This window comes from Streptopelia decaocto (genome assembly GCF_964273445.1).
Source record: "Streptopelia decaocto genome assembly, chromosome: 1".
NCBI lineage: Eukaryota > Metazoa > Chordata > Aves > Columbiformes > Columbidae > Streptopelia > Streptopelia decaocto.
The window spans coordinates 18209404-18222273 of NC_138663.1; positions in this window are offsets into that span (position 1 = coordinate 18209404).

Consider the following 12870-nt stretch of genomic DNA (forward strand, 5'->3'; position numbering starts at 1 on the left):
GTTTTACAAAGAACTTGTGGATCTACCCCATCTTTGAGTTATTCTGTTGGACTTGAGTGCTTAAAAATAAGGCATGGTAATGTCATCTTTATGCCAGTTCTATCTCTAGCTTCTGAATCCAAAGTTGAGCAACCATTCAGACAGCCTTATCTTGTATCTTACCTCAAACCCATGAAAATCCATTACTTTGAATCAGACCCCTAGGACAGCATAAAGCACTGAAGTGTATAGAAATTGTAGGTATCATCAGTCTGAAAAATCAGCTATTTAATTTGGCATCTGAAAGATTTAAATCTGAAAGATTTAAAAGCTTGGCTTTCAACACATTTGAAAAATGTTATCCTCTGCCTAAAAAGTTTGACTTAAAAAGATAACTTCTGTTACCCAGTCTTGATTACAAGGATGAAAGAAGTATATATTGGTTAACTGTCTGTCACTATACTGTATTCTTTTGTGTTGCGAGAATTGTGTTGGTACAGAGGTGATCAATAAGAAGTCTGTTATCAATCCGCTAGCAAACTTTAAAGTTAGAAAAAAGAGAACTATATTGCTTTCAAACACCCTTGACAGTTTAACAAAGATGTAGCAAAGACAGAGAAAGAGATGGGGAGGAGCTGTAATAACTGTCCTTGGTAGCAAAGAAAGGAATGATACAGGCGCTGAAGAGTTACATGAACCACATAGTTTCATCCTTCAGAGGCTGAAAAGTTCAGGACCATGAGCTATTTTATTCTACTGACAATAAACAAAAGAACAAAGCAAGAAACAGATATCTATCCAAGCAAACTTTCCACATTTCTTTGCCTAACAGCTTTACTTAAATCTAAGAGAGCATGAAAAAATGGAGCAAGGAGTCATCAAACATGCAATTTTTAGCCTTGAAAATGAGGTTTTTCTAAGCTTTTAAAAAGCTCTTGATCTTTTTAACACATAACCACATATTAATAGATAGAAAAGCACATCACAGTGTGATATGAAATAAAAACATGCACATATTTGCTTTTCTCATGCAAAATTTCTTCATGCAGCACTAAACAGCTCCCTTCAAGACAAAAATTTTGTAAGAAGCAGAGCTGACTCCGCTGTTAGGATTTAATCCATTTTAATCCTTTAAAGAAAGAAGCAATCTAGTAACTATCTGATTAAAATAAGGAGGTAGCTAAGCAGGACATAGGGAGCTCCAAAGCATTTCATCGTCTCTTATGCAGTGCCTCCACGGGGTGTTAGTAGATGTTCTGGGATGGCATATGTGCTGTATGGTCTCTTTGCTGAAAACTGTTCTCCTGACCACAATATAATATTGATATTAGCAGCACTGCAGGTGTTTTTGTCCTAGAGAAAGACTTTTTGCCCCATAATCTTAAGAGTTCCCGCATGTTTTTGTCAAAGATGCAGCTTGTGTCCCTTGTGCTCTCCCTCTGGCTCCATATGAACAAGTCTGAAGAAGCAGTAAACTCATCATCTGTAGCAGTTTCCTTTGAAAAAATATGCCGTATGAGCTTTGCATTTCATTATGATTATGAATGGTTAATCTATCTCCATAAGAATGAAAAATATTAGACCTTGAAAAATGAAGTTATATTTTTAGCCTTAATGTTTGCAGACAAAGAGGTAAGTATGTTTGAGTGTGTGAACATGTATTTTTCAGGTTTATTGCACCATTTGGGGGAGCTGTTTCCCTGTGGTCCTTGCCTGCTAGCAATGAAGCCCTGTTTTGGCCATTGGTGTCAGTGATGAAGAATCAGAAGTAAAGATAAGGTGAAAAGAGCTTGCGTGACTGAACAGATGAAATTGGAAACAAAAAGGCCTAACCTTGGCGATATATATGAGGTGATTTGGGGGTGAGGGTAATAGATAAATGGTCAGTTTCAACAGAGGAAGAAGGAGGTACTGAGTAGCATTTCAAAGAAGGAAAGAGTTGAAGAGTTGGAGTTTTAGCTTGACTGCTGCTGCTCAAGGGGCTGTCCTGAGCCAGAGGAGGAGAAGTGTTTTCAGGAAGGAGATTACTGGACGTATGCAAGTCCAGAGCAAAAGGAGATCCTGAAGAGATGTGTGTGTTTGGGTGGGGTGGGGTCACACTGTGAAGCTGAGGGAGGAAAAGATGGATTTGGTGTGACAGACATGGAAATAAGGTACCCACTTCACATACGCTTATTTTTTCCCCCTTTTTTTTTTTTTTGATTGTTGTTGTTTTTATTTTTACCTAGGTCTGCAGTAATACCAAGGGAAGGACGAAAACTGTAGTCTGAGAGAAAACAACCGCCTTATTCTTTTGTTAAACAAATGACTGATGCACTAAAAAAAGAGAAACAACCAACCAACCAAATAACACCCCAAAACCAGCTTTAACGAAAAGAACAAAAAAAAACGCAAAAAAAACAACAAAACAAAAAAGCCCACACCAGAATAATTAACATAAATGAGACTGTGGAGCTGTGAGTGGATGCTTCTAGGGATAAATACAATTTAACGAGACAACCAAGAAGTTCAATGTCTCCATAAACATAAGCTGAATATGCATGAATTGGGCTTTTATATTAAAAGAGAGAGCAGAAATAAATTTGCCTGTAAAAGCAGATTAATACTTCTTTCCTCCTCTATACCACTTTCACTTCCCTCAGCTTCTGTGCAACTAACACATGAGTACCCATTTTTTACCATTTTATTCCCATCCCTCACTAAGGCCTTCAAAGTTGGTGCTGCAAACACTGAGAATTCAGGCCCTTAATTTACTAATGAAGTATAACAAATGGCACAGAGAGCATGTCTTCTGTCCCTTCATTGCATCTATGTGAAAGCAAAACGTATTTTACTTACTTCCAGAGGGCATATAGAGAAGAGCTGTGACTTGAATTTTTTACTGGTAGATGGAATACCAAAAAAAAAACCAGCAACAAACTGTACTGGCAGGCCACCATTAAATTATGTACTGAAATGAAGTGCTTGATCAGTATTACATTATACTTGTGCAACTACCTTTTCTCCTTACAAATTCTCACTATACAGTGTAAACTAGCTTGCCTGTGACCCAGTGGCACTGCCTACAGCAAAATTAAATGTTTTGCTTCATCTGTGTCTACATTTTGCAATGTAAATTTGGCATTCAGGACTATAAATGTCCAGTTGCCTTTAATATATGCTTATTTTAAAATCAAATATATTCTATTTAATTTTATAATCTACTGCCACCATCTGCCCCTAGTTTACCTCTTAAGTATCAAGTTATTCTCTCACACTGATAGTTTTAAAGTTGCAGAAATTCAAATTAATTAGAGTGGAAGGAGTTAGCCAAACTTTGGGTTTATTTGCTTTTCTTTTTAGACATGATTTTACCTTCTATAATTCCCTAAATCTTTATTTCCTTAGAGCAACTATTGCAGGAAGTTAATCCACAAGCTGTACCAGCTTCTTGAATGCATTTAAAACACAGAACTAGATAATGGTTCTTACTGTTGCTCATTTCTGTTTCTCTGCCAACATAGTGCAATGGCAAAGTAGGGTGTCTTGACGACCAACAGATTGCTCCATACCCAGTATGTTTAGGCAAGACAATTACTGAGTGTTCCAAGGCACTTTTCAAGGAATTAAATAGAAAATCTGTATTCTGTCACTGAATGATGGCTGAATGAAACTTTTTGTCAACAGCATGCAGAGAACTACTGAAGAAATAGTAGTGCATTCCATGTTTCAGTCTAAATTGAAACTTGAAAAAAAGACAATCGTATTCTGAGTCTAAAACAAACAAAAAAAAAAACCAAAACCACAAAACCAAAACCAACCAACCAAACAAAACAAACAAACAAACAAACAAAAATTGAGACCTCAGAGAGTAATCTTAAGTCTAAAAGAAGTGGAAGTCTTTGTAAAGAAGAAAAAAATCCAAATATCTCATCTCTGTAATACTTCTTTAGGTAGAAATTATCTTAATACCAGTAAAAATTTTGAATTATAAAGCTATATAGGACTGGACAGTGAATTTCATGTGACAGTGAAATTATTCATGATGAATCATCTCTTGCTAATCCCTTTTTTTTTTTTTTTTCCCCTCTTACTGTTGTCTAAATATGTGATACTGAATGGCTATTAATTCAGCTAGTTATCACTTTCAGTAAAGAATTCCCTACACAAATCTGACAGGGATGTCACCACTTCTTCAGTCTCTCAAGTCAAATTAAAGACTTGCTTGTTTACCCTTTGCTTTGCATTTTTATCTGCTCTTAACAGACTGAACCACACAATTAGTAGGACAAAAAAAATCATAGAACTCTGTGGCAGGATGAGAGAACCATCTTAGTTCTTTCTATTGTTGAAGAAATAAAAACATTGAAAGTATAAAATGTTTTTAATGAAAGGAGAATTTTCAGTCAGATAAATACAATGCAGGTTTTCATAAAGTCCAGACAGTTTATTTTTTTAACAACTTGTTGCAGCAGCCTGGACTTGGTAATGACTCTTGAGTAAAAATAAACTCAGGCAAGAAGTTCAACTGCACAAAGAGTTTTTAAGGAAATGACACTAATTGAAAGTCAAAACTCAAGTACCCTACCTTCAGCAATTTTTTCTCACCATAATGAGATAGTTTAACAAATGTTAACACTCCTCAACTTTCACCACTTACCAGCAGAATTGCACCACCTAGAAATATACTTTTTGGCAACCAAGGAAATAAGGACATTGGAAGATTTGATCGGACACAGTAGATATTTTGTTTTCAGTACTTAATTTGGATTTGCTCATGGGAGGTGCCATTCGTGATTGAACACAAGGATATGAATGCCATGTCAACACTGAAATTTTTGCTCATTTTCCAACTTGGAGTGTTAGAATTTGCTCTTGGGGAGTGCATGGAGGCATTGTTAGGAAGAATTTGGGTTGGTAATGCCCTCATTCCTACTACTAGAACAAGCCTCTGGAGCGAAGACTGCAGAAGCCCATGAGACAAAAGGAAGACCACTGCAACAGAACAGTACTTCCTTGTAGGTAATCATCAGGTAGGATAGCAGAAGCTTGTGATCTCCTCTTGTATCCTTGTTAATGTTCTTTTAATTAATCACTAAAGTGATTATACGAAATACTAATTGTGAAGTGAATAAACTTCAATAGACAAAGATGCCTAACCATGGTATAGGGGTCTTAGTTGAAGTCTTAACATGCCATAGACACGTTTTTCCCTCTTCTCTCTGTGTTGGGTCAGAATCAGGAGTAGGAATTCAGAAAAGGTTCATGACTGTCAGGAACTGGAAGGTCTGGTCTCTCATTCCTTAAGCAAGTTCTCCAATTGTTCAAAGTAATGAGCAAATCCTTCCCATATATTCATATTACAAAATGAAAAAGTTACAAATGCTTTTACTTCCCAGTCTAGTCCTGTCTGTGCATGTTAGATGTCTTTCCATTGTACACAGAAGAATAAATCCTCCTCAAAGATGTGTGTGCTAATATGATTTGCTTCTGAATCCTGGTGGATTTCAAGCTAAGACAGCTTTTCAGCTGCACAGAGAAAAGCCTTGCTACTGTTGAACACTTCAGAGTAAATGACCATGGTGCAAAGGAAGGAATAAAGTAACCTCTCAAATCCAATTGGGACTTGGCTTCCCAACTCAATATGGATACTATGCAATGCATGTCCGTCCTTTCTATAGACTGGCTACATTATCTCATTATACTTCCTATTGGTTTGCATGATAACATTATTTTCATATAGCAGATAGCGTGTTCATCTTTTTAGGAATATGGAATTTAAATAATAGCTTGCTGGGTTTTGGTTTTGTTATTATTTGTTTGTTATGTGCTTTTGTTTTAACAGCATTGATTTTATTTTTTGTTTATTATCTTTTGACATATACTACTCCACATCTATATTAATTTGGAAAGCCTTGTTCTTGGCAAAAGGTCTAGAAAATGGAGTAAGCAATGTCCCAGCAGCCTATTTAAATTGGAGTGTAAAGTGATTTTTATAAGTCTGTCTTACTGCTTTTATAACTTTGGCAATAGAAAGAATGTTTTTATTGTAAGGTTCTTGTTGCATCCCAGCAGCTCTTGTCAATACTATTTGTAAGGACAAAACAAAAGCATAAATATGTAAAAGATGCTTTATCTTTTTATAAGAAAAAAAAAAAATCTGATTAGTTTCCAAGCTTACTTGTAAAGATTATTTATTCTGTTTATTTTAATTGTAGCTGACTGACTGAGGAACAATTCCACATGTGATCACAAACTATTTCTCCCCTTCTATGAAATTCACAGCAACCAACCACATAGTGTTCATTATGAAGATTTGTCTGAGAATACTAGAATGACTGAAAAAAAAAATCTTCTGGGAGAAACTGCCGTAACAAATATTGGGACACATAGAGTTTATGCAAAATATAAGAATTCACACTATCATCACCTTGTCATATCCCCTTTTCTGCAAACCAGGAGCTCCATATAAGCATATCTCCAAACTCTCATATTTACCACCTAGTTCTCCTGTTTCACCTGTCAGACTCTTCATGTTGTCCACAGCCTTCACACGTATATCTGAGCTGACACGGTTAGGGATGCTTAGTTGCATTTTTTTAACATAATGTTGGAAGACCATGAGTTCCCAGATGTTTTCTCATTTTTCATTGCATGAAATACTTTTATTTAAACTATTAAAGAGAGGTGGTAGATGCCCCATCTCTGGGAACATTCAAGGCCAGGATGGACAGGGCTCCGAACAACATAATCTAGTTGAAGATGTCCCTGCTCATTGCAGAGGGGTTGGACTAGATGACCCTTCCAACCCAATCTATTCTATAATTCCGAGACAGTCCTAAATAAAGCCTGAGAAAACTGGCACAACCTGTGGACTTTCACTGTTGCACTTCCAGTGGAAAGTCAAGCACAGTTTTTTTGCTTGGCTGTGTTAAAGCTTTTTGACTCCACAGTGAGCTGCATATGGTGATGGAAAGAAAATATAATTAATATTCCTTCTTTGTTGATTAGGTGATAAGTAGAAAAGAGAGACAGGCAAAAGATCTGATTGCAATAGAGGTTTATCACCTTCCGCTTCTCATGTGGAAAAAAACAAGCAGCTTTAGCAGGGACATGATATAACTATAAAGTGCAGTAACAAAGAACATTCTTTGAAGCAGCTGTCCTGCAGATTCATGACTTCCCTGAAGCTCCTCCTTATTTTACGTAGCAACACATTTACTCATACTCCTGTCATTAAGTAAAAGACTATTCAAGGTTTACAATAGCAAAGTTGCAAAGCGTCTTCCATCATAATTTAATTTCTAGCAATATACAAAAAGGTTTTTGAAGCATTTCTAGCAAAAATTTTCTGTAGTGTAGATTGACTACTGTCAGAAAACATGAGCAAGAGCTGTTACACAAGTTTTGTTTTATAAGCTCACCCATTTTTTTGGAGGGTTGCTAACCACACTTGTTTTAAAGTTCAAATGCAGCAGAGAGTTGATGAGGTATGAGCAAAGAAAAACAGATCTTGTATTTTAAGAATTTCCATTTTGTGCTACCGATAATTTCAAAATAAATGGAAAGCCTACTGCAGTATGTGTCCATATCAACAGAAAGGAATTCCTGAAAAGCTCCATAGTAATTCTCTGTTTTAATACATTCAGTTATATGGATTTTCCAATTTTTAGAAGTCTGAACAGAGATCTTGCATCAAGAAACCAATTAAGCAAACAAAGAATGTAAAAACAGATGGCAAACACAAGATCAGAGTGATATTAAACTTGATTCATCAACTTGTTCTTAGTGTTAGCAGAAATGACCTTAAAAATGTATTTTAGTACGTTGGATTAAAACCAATTAAGGAAGAACCTATAATAAAGACATATGTGGGAATAAGATGTATAACCTAAATTATGTTTTTCCAGATAGATTTTCTGGAAAAGCACAAACATAAAATTATCTCTAGGCAGTTAGATCTACAATATGAGCTAACTACAAAAAGTTCTGAGTGATGCCCAACTTTTATGAAAACCATAGTTAATTTTAGCATTAGCATAAGAAAACAAATGATCTTTCTGTAATGGACTATATGTGAAGCATAAAGATTGATCCAAAGGCAATTTTTACTTAACACTGTAGGGGAAATTACCATTTTTAATATTCTCCCAGTATCTGGTTTATCTTCCACTTCATTTAGGCCCAGTACAGTCACAAAAAATGAATTATCACTTGGCTTACCATACTGACATCTGTCTGAAAAAGAAATGAACAAAAATATTCAGTTTCAATGGCATTTTGCTTTTGTATTTCTCTTGCTGAAAAGAGAAACAACAAAAAATTCAGTTCTTATCCACGTACAAAATTCCATGAGACAAAATTTTTCTAGTCAGGTAAAAAGAAAGCTGAAGATAACTACGGCTTGCCTTTCCATTAAGAGATAAATGGAGCTTTCCTCCTCTCCTTCTCTCTGGAAAGATAGTATTAGTAACATTCACTTAAGTTAAGGTGGTCATTTTCCTCCACAAATGACTAGATCTGAGCATGCATCTGGAAATTTTCTTGAACATCAGCCATATGGAAAGGGAAAATGCTGGTTTACTTAATTTCTATGCTGGGAAATAGTTCTATACTGTCTTTGGAGCAAGGACTGGATAATGTGCCTTTCACATCCTGATGTCTTTTGGTATCTGCTGGCTGCTTATATACCATCCAGGTTTGACAGGTGGTGAATTTGATTGATCAGGAACTATAGCAGATGACATGAGAGAATGTCCAATGCAGGGTCTTGTAGATAAGCTGTCCAGATGGAGCTATCCTGAAAGTGATTAGGTGTTGTAATAAACATCCTAAACTATCAAAGGATAGAGCCATTTCACTTGCATAGGGCTATTAAAGTATTTTATGAACATTGGAATACCTCCAGCCAAAGAGATCTCTGCTGCAGAAAAGCTGAGACCTTAGTGTGTAAAAGATTCACCTGTGAGTTAGGGGATCAAAGTTCAAATCTTTGGCCTGAAGCAGGAAGAAAGTGAATTTGGGATAATTTCTCTTACCTCTCAGACAGGTGCCTTAATCACAGGGACATGATGTATTCTAAAGAAGCATTGCCTCATGTTGTAGCTATTGGAATTAATTAATGGTTGCTACACTGAACAGGAGTTTCTGCAGCTCCATAAGCGTTAAGTAGTGTCATCAATCCTTAGCTAAAGCAGACTTCAGTAGCAGACTGACTATAGTGTTATCTGACCTGTCTTCAATTCCCTCTTCCTGAACAATGCTATGCATCCATTAACATCTAACTGTGTAAAAAATATGTTGTTTTCTCTCATGTGTCCAGGAATATGTCACCAGAATGGTAGATTACCCATAGTCAGAGATGAACTTCAAGATACACAGCCTAGAAGGGCTCTCCCTATGCTACAGTCATAGAAGATCAACAAAGCCTTTTCCATTAGAAGACAAGTATCAGTTGAATGACAAAGTCCTGGTTTCTAGGTTTTTCTAATAAGGCCCTCAGAGACAAGGTCTCCTATCACGACATCTAGCATGTCTAAACTGCTATTTCTTCCTTGTTAGGATTTTGCAGTGCTATCACAATCCTAATATCCAAGTGTAAAGGAGGTACATGCCCAGATAAAAAACAACCTGTCAAATCTTAGTGTGGGTATAAACAGGTATAAACACAGATAGGGAGGTGGACAGAAAGTAGCTATGTCTTTGTCCTCTAACAAGAGCATCTAGCATCTTGCATCCCATAATTAAAATAGTATATGATTTTGCAGCCCACAGCTCACAAGCTAAGTTTGTAGTTATTGCAGTAGTTAAATATTGTGAGACAAAGACTAGCAGAGATGACAGGAAAAGGAATATTCTATCTAAGACGAACTTTAAAAATATTAATAGTCTTGTTAGGTAGTATTTGTGGTACTCGCTGCTAAGCTTTGATCATTTTGCTTTTTTGTATTTTGTACTGCTACATCTTAATTTAGAAAGTGACAGGTAGTGACAGAAGAGAGAAAGATATCTTTCACAATTTGGAGAACTGCAGGTTTTTCTTATGAAAGATGTAAGTATTTTTAAAAAAGCTTTTTTTTGCTTTTTTTTTTTTTTTTTCCACAAAACCATACCAGAATAAATTTATATTGCTGGCTTCAAGGTTGATCATTCTTGGTTGTACTAACACAAAATAAAAGACTTCTCAGACTGCTTAATTTGTATCAATAATAAAAAAGTGTCAATTTAACCTATAATTTCTTTAAATGAATTTTAATTAATATGAATAGAGAAGGAAAATGTTGACTTGGGCATTTTAATCAAGTTTACAGGGTAGCTAAACTCTTTAAAGTTTTCTTGTAGTCTTGTAATTTTTTTTTTTTTATGTTCTGTTGGATATTCACAGAAATGAATCACAGAAAAGACTATACATTTCTATTTTTGATTCATATTATAAAATGAAGGTTTTAGATTTCATAATTTTTCAAATTTATTTTTTTTTCCAATTTCAGAGATCGAGATCATAACTATAATACCTAATAATTACTTGTACACATTTACATATGAAAAGAATTTCTTCATTTTAAAAATAGAGTAATTTTAATAATGGATCTGTAATTAGAAATGCATATTTTAATATTGAGCTACATATAATTGTTCAATTCAAAACATCCACAGATAGGAAGATTAGCAGGAGCACTGTGAGATGTTCAGCCTGTTCTTGGTTCATAGAAAAAAAAATGGTTAGTATCTACAATATTTATCTTATGTTTTGTGCATTATGTTTGATGATTCTGCAAGAACAGCACCACTGAGATTTGTTGAACGTTTATGCTAGAAATAATAAGTATTTATTTCTTTGTGGCATTGGAGAAATAGGATTGAAATGGGAGTTTTAGTTCACTGCTTACACTTAATCTTACATATGACTTGCATATTAATTTATCTTATCATAGGTGGAACTTCTATTACACTAGCTCTAGGTAATTTAGATAATAAACAATGTATCAATATTTTTAGCACATTGTCACCAATTACCAGTCAAGCTGACGGAATTTATGTTACACAAGGTGAAAAAAGATATGACAAACAATAAAATTAAATTTAGGGAAATTTTTGTAATGTTTGAGAGGGTACCTAAGAAATGGAGAGCTGTGTGATCTTCTTGACATAGTAGTATGAATTATCTCTGAAGAGTGAAGGTCTGTGCACAGCTGTTGGACGAAGAGCTGTACTGGCTCTACCATCATAATCTGCTGGATGCAAATGACCTGCATTTCATGTTTCATAACAGTTTGTAATTTCATAATCTAAGATCTGCTCCGAAAGCAGTTCTGCCTATGCTTAGTTTTAAGCATTTGATTAGCCTCGTTGGATTTAGCAAGACAACTCATATATATGAGAGGAATGCACACTCTTGCAGAATCAGGGCCCAAGATCATGAAACAACATGGCCCGTATGTTTCTTCATTCCTGTATGTCTGCCGTTAAATGTCTGATATTAGACCTACTGCTCCCTTCTTCTTTATGTCACAGATTCAAAACCAGCTACCTGAAGTTTTATCAAGATTAGGATTTTAAAAATCATTGTAGATGTCAAATTGTTTACTTCAGCTTGTTCAACGTGTGTATTCTGAAAAGGAAATATATGTCTTTAAATTTCCAAGAACACTTGTCACTTTTAGCATGTGTCTACGCATACAGATGGCGGTAAGTGATGTGACATTTGAAATAAGGCATCAGAAGGAATCTTAAAAGGCTGAATTTTAAAATCTTTAAAAATAAACCTAGGTAACACAAAAGCATTTGACCAGAAATTGTTGAGTTACTGAATTTCTTTACATTTGTAAGACTAATAACAGCTGCTGGTGAAGTTAGGGTTCAGGTTTCAATTTGAGTCAGATAAGACAAAGGTTTAACTATATCAATTATAAAGCAACATTTTAAATTGTAAACCATAATTCAAATAAATAACTTCCAATAGGTTGATCTGACCACATAATCTTGAACAAGAAAACTGTTCTTAAATTATCTGTTTTGATAAACATTGACCTTTTTTAATATTAAATATTATCATGAAGGGAAATTAGTTTTGGGTCCAAAAGTCCTTTAAAAATAAAAGGTCTATGAAGTAATAACAGCTTGTAAAATTTGAGAATGTGGAGGATTTTTGAGGCACTATATCAAGTAATTCATAAATTTTAATAAACGAGAGTGAATCTGTTTCCTCAAGGTACAGGTTTAATTCAGTTTCATCCATCTCCATCTTACAACCCTGTTCCATTTACCTTCTGTAACAATTACTTGAATCAGCATAAGTATAGAAGTTTTATTAAAATAATTTCTTTCTTGACATGAGAGGTTAATATTTTAGTGGCTTGTCCTTTACTTACCATTAACATAATTTTTATTATATATTTAAAATAATTCCTTTCTATACAATATTTTGCATATGTCTTTCAGAAAGTAACAAGATTATAATCTGATTGAGAATTCCATTTTTTTTTTTTTTTATTCTCACATTTTTACTTCTAATTAATACTATGTGGGTATATCTGCAATAGCCTGGCATCTATAATCAGATCCATTATAAGGCTTCTCAGTAAAATCCATGTACTCTCACATTCCAGTTTTTCAGGCTACAAATTGCCTTCAGAAAATCTTTTCTACTGAGCTGTGGAAGATGAATATTTTGAAATTAAAAAAAAAAAAGAAAGAGAAAGAGAAAGAGAAAGAGAAAGAGAAAGAGAAAGAGAAAGAGAAAGAGAAAGAGAAAGAGAAAGAGAAAGAGAAAGAGAAAGAGAAAAAAGATTTTCCTATCTAGTCCTAATTAATAGTTTCAGTAGAGAAAGATGAACATGCTAAACTTAAATTATAATTTAGAAGACTTAACCCTTTTCATTAAAGTTCCACAGTGAGGTCAGAATAGTGTTG